Below are 10274 nucleotides of genomic sequence, written 5' to 3' on the forward strand. Positions count from 1 at the left end.
GGCGTCACCAGGAGGCTAGGGTTCGTGGGAGGGGATCGGGGGAAAGAGCTGCGTGGGTAGGTGGGGGCGCGAGTGCGGGCGGAGGCAGCAACTAGGGTTTCTCCACGGGCGGGCTGCGTTTTATATGCTGTGCGTGAAATGACTAAAATGCCCTTGGCGGGGCACGGAATTTACAGGCGGTGGCATAGCGATTTAAAGGCGACGTGGAGGCAACGGTCGTGACTACGAGTCTAGGAGGGTTTATATGTTCAATATGATTACATGCATCGGTTAATGCAGAGGACAGGAATTTTTCTTCTTTTCAAAAAAAAGAAGTACTAGCTGCGTCCCTGGCCGCGCCGTGTGGAGCCAAGGGTATGCACCTTCGCCTTGGAGGCGAGGCAACCTCCTCAGATCGCACGTTTCAAAGCTTCTCGGACAAGAACGAGATCATCAGTGGATAATGACCGAACAATGTGCTCTCCCTTTCGTCCTTCACCCAGCTGGCTCGCTAAATTACGCAGCCATATTCCAAGATAGAGTATCTAGCTAGCAACTTTGTATCCTGTCTGATATGTGATGTTGCCTGGTTTGTCTTATCAAGATTTTCACGTCGAGAGGCACACTCACGTGGTACGTACGTACTCCCTCCGTCCCAAAATAATTGTTGAAACACTTATTTTGGAAGGGAGGGAGTATGAGTTTAATGGTGCAAGCGGACAAGCGGGCATCCCGCTTCGTCTCATAAATTAAAATCATCTAGCAGTTCACAATTTACATATTTACTTTGCTTATAGAGTTAACACTGCATTTTGTATTATGGTATTGTCCGTTAGTCCGTCTCGGTTGCATCTCAACATAATTAGTTGTGGCCTAGTTAATTCGATCAACACGCTGTAAGTAAAAAGACGAAATCAAAGCGAGATCGCGACATGCAGCCGTATGCATCGTCGCTTGCACCCACATATACTTTCCCGTGCCAGCGCTAGCTTTCAGATTTTCCCTGTTTTGCAGCCACTTGCTTGCAGTGTGTGGCAACAAGGCTTCGGTTGCACAAAGTAGATATATGTGTAGCTACATGTCAATTAGCGAACCACAAAAGCTGACATTGACACCGCCGTTCTTGTTGATAATTAACCACGAAATTGACACCATGATTTCCTTTTCAATCGTTATCGTAGGGAAGTCACCTGTCTGCGGATGTCTTGTCGATCTAGTTTCAAACACGGTTTGAGTATGTATACGGTCTTCACTTGCGTGACTGCAAGATATACTGATACCTATTGTTGGAAACGATTGTTTTGGCAATGCTTCACGATGTATTGATCGGTGCAAAGCGCACGTATATATGGAGTACAAAGTGGGCCACAATTTCAACTATACAAAGACTAGTAGGTGGGCCAGACTATACAATATACCTGCACAAACCATATATTCAACACCCCCCGCAGTCGAAGCGTCGCCGGAGACGCAAAGACTGGACCTAAACTCCTCGAAAACGGAAGTAGGCAGTCCTTTCGTCATGACGTCGGCGAACTGCTGCGCCGTCGGGACGTGGAGGACCCGGATGCGCCCAGGAACCACCTGCTCACGAACGAAGTGTATGTCGAGCTCAATATGCTTCGTTCGACGATGATGGACCGGGTTGGCGGAGAGGTAAACGGCGGAGACGTTGTCGCAGTAGACGAGCGTAGCCTTGTGAACATCACAAAGCAACTCTTGGAGCAGCTGACGGAGCCAAGAGCATTCCGCAACGGCGTTAGCCACTGCTCGATACTCAGCCTCGGCACTCGAGCAGGAGACGGTGGGCTGTCGCTTGGAAGACCAAGAGATCAGGGACGGCCCAAGGTAGACACAGTATCCTGAGGTGGAGCGCCGTATGTCCAGGCAGTCAGCCCAGTCTGCATCAGAGTAGGCGACGAGGTCGGTGGAGGCGGAGGCCGTCAACGTAAGTCCCAAGGACTGGGTGCCGCGTATGTATCGGAGGATACGCTTCACCAGAGTCCAGTGAGAGTCACACGGAGCATGCATGTGAAGACATACCTGCTGAACGGCATACTGCAAGTCGGGGCGCGTCAGGGTCAGGTACTGCAGGGCGCCCACAATGGAGCGGTAGAAGGCCGCATCATAGGCAGGCGAACCCTCCAAAGCGGAGACCTTGGCCTTGGTGTCGACTGGCGTGGGAGCGGGCTTGCAGTTAAGCATGCCAGCTCGGTCGAGAAGCTCATGGGCATAGCGCTGCTGATGCAGGAAGAACCCATTTGACCGTCGAACCACCTCAATGCCAAGGAAATAATGCAGAGGACCCAAATCCTTCAGGGCAAAGTCATCACGAAGACGAGCAGTAAGCCGCTGGAGGAGCATGACAGTGGATGCCGTCAGAATGATGTCGTCGACGTACATCAGCAAGTAGGCCGTGTCAACTCCGTGATGAAACACGAAGAGGGACGCATCGGAGCGAGTCGATGTAAATCCGAGCGTCTGCAGGAAGGCGGCAATGCGCTGGTACCAGGCTTGAGGTGCCTGCTTCAACCTGTAGAGTGAACAGGAGAGCAAGCACACATGATCTAGATGCGTGGCATCGACGAAGCCGGTGGGCTGCTCACAGAACACCTGCTCAGCCAGGTGGCCGTGCAAGAAGGCGTTGGACACGTCCAACTGATGCACAGGCCATGCTCGGGACACGACTAGCTGGTGATGGGGTCATGTACCTAGGGTAGGGTCATGGACCTGATCTAAGTACCTTACCCAAGGACACCCTTAGAAGAGGTCGCCTTCCAGTCGACCAACGAGGGACTCACTCGACTGACTTGAAGGACTCAACCACGAAGACTCACTCGACCACCAGAAGGTCAAGAGGCACTCTACACTGCAACGGCCTGTAATTAAGTAGACTTTATGGTAGTAAAGACATTTTATGTGAGGCGTTATCAGTAACGCCCCGGACTTAACTCACCTTAAACCCTTTCCTACGTGGGCTGACTGGGGTCCCGGCGCACTCTATATAAGCCGCCCCCTCCATAGGTAGAGGGGTTCGGCACCTTGTAACTCATATACTCATAATCCACTCGACCGCTTCCGGGCTCCGAGACGTAGGGCTATTACTTCTTCCGAGAAGGGCCTGAACTCGTACATCCCTTGTGTTTACAACCTCTCCATAGCTAGGACCTTGCCTCTTCATACCTACCCCCCCACTCTACTGTCAGGCTTAGAACCACGACAGCTGGAGCATGGCGCGGATCGTGCCCGGTTTAACAACCGGGGCAAATGTGTCGGTGAAGTCCACGCCCGCGCGTTGCCGAAAACCCCGAACCACCCAACGAGCTTTATAGCGCTCGAGAGTGCCATCCGGACGAGTCTTGTGCCGAAAGACCCACTTGCCCGTGATGATGTTGGCACGGGGCAGCCGAGGGACGAGCTGCCAGGTACGGTTCCGCTGGAGCGCGTCGAATTCTTCCTGCATCGCAGCGAGCCAATGAGGATCCCGAAGGGCGGCTCGAGCTGACGATGGGAGAGGAGACGGCTCAGAGGCGGAAGCAGCGAGAAGATACTCATCGCTGGGGTACCGCGTGCTCGGGCGAAGGGGTGCCAGCCCGAGAGCGAGTCATCGGGCGGGGCAGCGGGTCCGGAGAGGAGGCGGGCGAGGACGAAGACGAGCCCGCCTCCGATGTGACCGCTGCGGGCGAGGCCGCTGCGGACGAGGCCGCCGGCGAGGCCACCGGTGGGGCGGCAGGCGAGGCCGCCGGCGTGGCGGCGGATGAGACCACCGGCAGGGTCGAGGCCGGGGACACCGGGGGCGTCGCAGGCGTCGAGGAGGTGCGGCCCCTAGGGCAGCCAAGCGGGGAGAGACTCGACCCGTGGCGCGGGGGGCACCCTCAAAGCCGGGAGGCGGCCCAAGAGAGGCACATGGGCGGCCATCACTGGCCGCAACATCCGAAGGTACCTGCTGGAACGGAAAAACCATCTCGTCAAAGTAAACGTGTCGTGAAGTGATCACCCGATGAGAGATAGGATCATAGCAGCGGTAGCCTTTGGTGTTAGGAGGATAGCCGAGAAAGATGCAGGCCACAAACCGAGGTGCGAGATTATGAGGAGCAGTGGAAGCGATGCTGGGGTAGCACAGGCAACCGAAGATGCGGAGCTCAGCATAGGAGGGTGGCGTGCCAAACAAGAGGTGATGAGGTGCAAAATTCCCGCGCGTGCGACAAGGACGAATGTTAATGAGCAGTGATGCGGTGGCAAGCGCATCGGGCCAAAAACGTGGGGGCACGTTGGCGTGAAAGAGGAGGGTGCGAACGCAGTCATTGAGAGTGCGAAGCACGCGCTCAGCGCGGCCGTTTTGTTGCGAAGTGTACGGGCAAGTGAGACGAAAGATCGTGCCGTGTGTGGCGAGAAGGTTGCGGTCGCAAGGTTATCGAACTCCTTCCTGTTGTCTGTTTGCAATGCATGAATGGGACGTCCAAACTGCGTGGAGACATAGGAGTAGAAGGCGGTGAGAGTGGCAACAGAGTCCGACTTTCGCCGCAACGGGAAGGTCCACACATAGTGCGAAAAATCATCAAGTATAACAAGGTAATAAAGATAGCCCGTGTTACTTGCAACAGGAGAGGTCCAGACATCACTATGAATTAACTCAAACGGGTATGATGCAACATGCGAGGAATTGCTAAAAGGAAGACGAACATGTTTGCCGAGGCGACAAGCATGACAAGCGTGATCGTCGATCTTATTACACGTGAATGAAAAACTCCGAAGAATATGACGAAGGGTGGCGGTGTTGGGATGACCGAGACGAGCGTGCCAAAGGTCCACTCCGGCGGAAAGCGCCATGGGTGCAGCAACGGATGAGGTAGGTGAGTGGACCGGGTGGAGCTCGTCGGGGCTATCACATCGGTGGAGCACCATCCGGGTACGGGCATCCTTGACAGAAAAGCCAAACATGTCAAATTCAACGGTAACAGGATTTTCACGTGTAAGAGAACGAACGGAAACAAGATTTTTGATGATGTCAGGAGAAACAAGCACATTAGAAAGATATAATGGCATGGAGTTAGAAGGAAAAGCAGCATGGCCGACATGAGTAATGGGCATGGAAGAACCGTCACCCACGGTAATGCGAGCAGCGGTGTGAACGGGGTGAGCGACAAGAAGGTTACCGGGGTTGGCGGCCATGTGAGCCCTGGCTCCGGTGTCCATGTACCAGTCGCCACCGCCAGTGTACTGTTGCGGCGTGGGGGCGGTGTGGAGAGCCGCTAGGAGCGCGGGATCCCAAGGCGCCGGCGGGAGGGCCGGGGCAGACGGCGCCGGCTGAGGCGGTGGCGCCACATACCCATAGCCCGAGGGGCCGTAGAGCGGCGCGGGCTGGTACACCAGAGGGGCCGCGTACAGGGCCTGATGAGGGCCCGGGCGGGCGCCAAAGGAGCCGGGGACGGGGGCACGCGGTATAGACATGGAATACGCGTGCACAACCCCCGTCTAAGGGTTCTGGCCGGCCTGCCAGGGCGCCGGCGGTAGCTGGTGCTGCGGCTGGCGGGGCCCCCTGCCGTGGGCAGCCGGCTGCTGCGATTGCTGCTGCTTGCGGCCACCTCGGCCGCGACGCCCACCCCAGCGCTGCTGCTGCTCGGCGGGGGGCGGAGGGGCCTGCGGCGGCGCCGGGTAGGGAAACCCGGGCGGCGGCGACGCCTGGAAGGGGCCTGGGGCGGGCCGCGGTGGTGGGGCCGGGACGGTAGGCGGCACACCGCCATGGGTATCGGTGGTGAGGGCCGTGTAGGTGGCCCGGGTGCGCGACATCCGCATCCACCACTCCTCCAGCTTCAGGTACGCGATGATCTTGGGGAAGGTCGGGTTGGTGATGAGGGGGATGTTGGAGGCGGCGTTCCCGAAGTCATCGTTCAGATCGGTGATGAGGGTGCTGAGGAGAAGCTCATCAGAGACCTTCTCGCCGAGGTCACGGAGCTCGTCAACAAGCTTCTTGAGGCGCATGCAATAATCATCAACATACGACTCAAGCTGCTGGCACCCAAAAAACTCGCCATGCAAGAAGACCTTGCGTTGGAGCGCGTTGTCGGTGAAGAGGCGGTTGAGCTTGGTCCAAACGGCGTGAGAGTCATCGTCGATGGAGACCACCGTGTGGAAGAGGTCCTTCGAGATGGTGGTGTAGAACCAACGGATGAGAGTGACGTCGATGGCCGTCCACTCCTCATCGTCCTCCATGAAGCGGGAGTCCACAGAGCCATCGATGTGATCCCGGAGATTGTACTCACGGAACACGAGGGAGAAGTACGTCTTCCAGGCATAGTACATGGAGGTGAGGTGGTCGAGGACGAAGGGAACCCGGGCGAGGATGTTGAGGTCGCGGATGACGACGGGATCGGGACCTTCGAACGGGTTGGTGCGGCGGCTGCGGGTGGTACTGGTGGAACCGGGGGAGGCCATGACCTAGAGGGGTGGTGCGGCAGCGCGACAGGGAAGAGAGCGGCGCGGCTTGGGGGCGGCACGACGGAGGCGGGCGGAAGCGCGGGCGGCGGCGGCAGACCAGGGCGGCGGCGCGACGGCGGAGGTTCGCGGCGGCGACGGCGGCACGAGGTGGCGGCGGCGGCATGGGTTATGGTTAGGATCGTAGGTATGATACCATGTTGAAGTGCATGCTCTAGCCAATGCAACCAAAAGACCGATCTGATGGAAAAGACTAGGCAGCACATTATACGTCAACATTTCCCCTCATGTGTGGCTCCCTCAGGCCTAAACGTGGACCAAAAGTGGGCTGCAATTTTAATTGCGCCAGCCGGGTCTTGAACTCGAGACCTCTTGGCTCCGATACCATGTTGGAAATGATTGTTTTGGCAATACTTCACGATGTATTGATCGGTGCAGAGCGCACGTATATATGGAGTACAAAGTGGGCCACAACCTCAACTATATAAAGACTAGGAGGTGGACCAGGCTATACAATATACCTGCACAAACCATATATTCAACACCTATCTCTATCGGTTATCAACCCCTCTATGTCCATATGCGTGTCGTTAATTAGACGGGGTTAATTTGATTTTATTTCTTTAAGAATAGATGGATTTAATTTGTTTTTTTAGGATCTTTTTTTAGACAACCTCGGGAAACTTTATTAACCCGCACAATGTTTATAGGGACAAAGGAAAGATTTCCTGGATGACCTAACTAAATATGGCGGCCCAATCTAACAGTAAGAGAATGTTTCGCTAGGTTGTGCTGATGGGTTTAATTTGATGGGACTCATTATTAGCGCATGGGCATTGCGGAGCTATAGAAAAGCCCAAAAGACCGTGGCACGTCTAGCTCACAAGATTTTGTACCCTATGCATCTACTCCTGGGCCTTTAAACAACAGCCCACAAGCTATTTTCTTTTGTTTGGTTTGCCCAATTTTCGGCGGCAATTCCTAAAGAGACCTCCTCTTCGGCGCCTTATGCGCCCATTCACTTAGCGGGTGCTCGCGCAGCAGCCTCGCATGGGCCGGCCTAGCTTGCCATCCGGAGGCCATGTAGAAGGGCCTCGTATTCGGCTGCGTTGTTGGAGTCCATGTACATTATTTGAAGTACGTATTGGATTGTGTCTGCAGTTGGGGACGTCAGAACGACACCAGCCCCCAAGCCAGCCAACATTTTGGATCCATCGAAATGCATGATCCAGTTGGAGTACGCGCCGTACTCTTTAGGGAGTTCGGCTTCGGTCCATTCGGCGACGAAGTCAGCCAGAACCTGCGACTTTATAGCTCGCCGTGGTTTGTAGGTTATTTCAAATGGCAAGAGCTCGATAGCCCATTTTGCAATCCTGCCCGTTGCGTCGCGATTGTTTATAATATGAGAGGTACTTCGGAGGCCACCGTTATAGAACACTCTTGAAAGTAGTGTCGCAGCTTCCGGGATGCCATGAACACCGCATACGCTATCTTTTGATAATGTGGGTACCGGGATTTGCATGGAGTTAGAACAGTGGATACGTAGTACACTGGTTTTTGAAGAGGGAATCTGTGCCCTTCTGTTTCTCGTTCAACGACGAGTACTGCGCTGACAACTTGATGTGTTGCTGCGATATATAATAACATAGGTTCGCCCAGGTTGGGCGCGGCCAGGACCGGATTTGTTGCCAGTATGGCCTTTATTTCTTCGAGTCCGGCTGTGGCAGCATCCGTCCATTCGAAATGTTCGGTGCGCCGGAGGAGGCGGTAGAGGGGCAGAGACTTTTCTCCCAAACGGGAGATGAAGCGACTTAAGGCCGCTACGCATCCGGTTAGTTTTTGTATCTGCTTCAGGTCTTTTGGAATATCCAATTGTGACAGAGCTCGGATTTTGGCCGGGTTTGCTTCAATTCCTCTACCGGATACGATGAAGCCCAAGAGCTTTCTAGCTGGTACGCCGAAGACGCATTTTTCTGGATTGAGCTTAATGTCATATGCTCGGAGGTTGTCGAATGTCACCCTCAAGTCTTCTATTAGAGTTTCGACGTGTTTGGTCTTGACGACCACATCGTCTACGTATGCCTCTACTGTTTTGCCTATCTGGGTAGCCAGACATGTTTGAATCATGCGCTGATATGTTGCACTGGCGTTTTTGAGTCCGAAGGGCATTGTGTTGAAGCAGAATGGCCCATATGGAGTAATGAATGCCGTTGTGGCCTGGTCTTTCTCCGCCATCTTGATTTGATGGTATCCGGAGTATGCGTCGAGGAAGCACAATGAATCGTGCCCTGCGGTAGCATCGATGATTTGGTCGATGCGAGGGAGGGGGAAAGGGTCCTTTGGACAGGCCTTGTTAAGGTCTTTAAAATCGACGCAGAGGCGCCAGGATTTGTCCTTTTTTGGTACCATTACTAGATTGGCTACCCAGTCCGGATGTTTTATATCTCTGATGAATCCGGCTTCTAAGAGTTTGGCTAGCTCCTCTCCCATTGCCTGTCTTTTGGGTTCGGAAAATCGCCGTAGAGCTTGTTTGACTGGCTTGAATCCTTTTAGGATATTTAGGCTGTGCTCTGCCAGCCTGCGTGGGATTCCTGGCATGTCTGAAGGGTGCGAGGCAAAAATGTCCCAATTTTCCCGAAGGAATTCTCGTAGTGCGGCTTCGACATCAGGACTTAATTGTGCCCCAATGGAGGCCGTCTTTGTGGGGTCCGTTGGATGGACCTGAAATTTGACTATTTCGTCTGCTGGTTTAAAAGAGGTGGACTTGGACCTCTTATCGAGTATCACATCGTCCCTATCCACCGTGGAGCGCAGCGTAGTTAGTTCCTCTGCCGCTAGGTCTTCGGACAATGCCTTTAGGGCCAGTGCGCCTGTCTTATTTTCAGCGCGGAGTTCTGTATCTGGATCACTGGCGAGAGTGATTATCCCATTGGGTCGGGGCATTTTGAGCTTCATGTACCCGTAGTGGGGTATAGCTTGGAAGATTGTGAATGCCTCTCGCCCTAACAAAGCGTGATATCCGCTGTCGAATGGGGCCACTTGGAACGTGACCTACTCAGACCTGTAATTGTTCGGTGAGCCGAACACTACATCTAGTGTGATTTTTCCTGTGCAGCGTACTTCTCGACTAGGGATTATCCCTCTGAAGGTTGTGCTGCTTCGCTCAATGCGACTCCAGTCAATTTCCATTTTTTGAAGGGTTTCCTCATAGATGAGGTTTAATCCGCTGCCGCCATCCATGAGTACCTTAGTAAGACGGAAACCGTCCACTATCGGACTGAGGACCAATGCGGTTGGTGCTCTAGCTGTTCGAAATTTAGGTTCGTCGCTGGCGTTGAAGGTGATAGCCGGGTCGCTCCATGGATTTGTTGTTGCTACTTGGTAGACTTCGGCAAGGCTGCGGATTGTTCGTTTCCGCATGGTATTTGATGCGAAAGTCTCGAAGACTGTTAATACCGTACTGGTACTGCTGGGTTGGTTGCCCGGGGCTAATAAGCCTACGCCACTTTTGGCCACCTGCCGTAGTATCCAACACGCTCGAAGGCTATGTGTTGGAGTGGCGCCCTCTATACTGTGGATTTTGTAGGGTCCATTGAGCCATACCTCCAGTACGGTTCCGTACCCCTTAGGGGTTTTTTGCTTTTTGGTTTTTAACCTAGGTGCTTGAGTATATATGAAGCACCCTTTTATTTCGGACTGGGTTTGTATTCAGGGTCGGATTGTCCCAAAACCTAGTTTCGGTTTTCCAAGCACTCTCCATCGCGCAGTATTTTTGTACAATGGTCGCTAGGTCGGCGAAGCGTGAAACTTTGCGACGACTGATGGCATTTATGATTCCCTTGTCCGTGCAATTGTTGCAG

Source organism: Triticum dicoccoides, chromosome 5B, assembly GCF_002162155.2.
Source record: "Triticum dicoccoides isolate Atlit2015 ecotype Zavitan chromosome 5B, WEW_v2.0, whole genome shotgun sequence".
In the NCBI taxonomy this organism is placed as follows: domain Eukaryota; kingdom Viridiplantae; phylum Streptophyta; class Magnoliopsida; order Poales; family Poaceae; genus Triticum; species Triticum dicoccoides.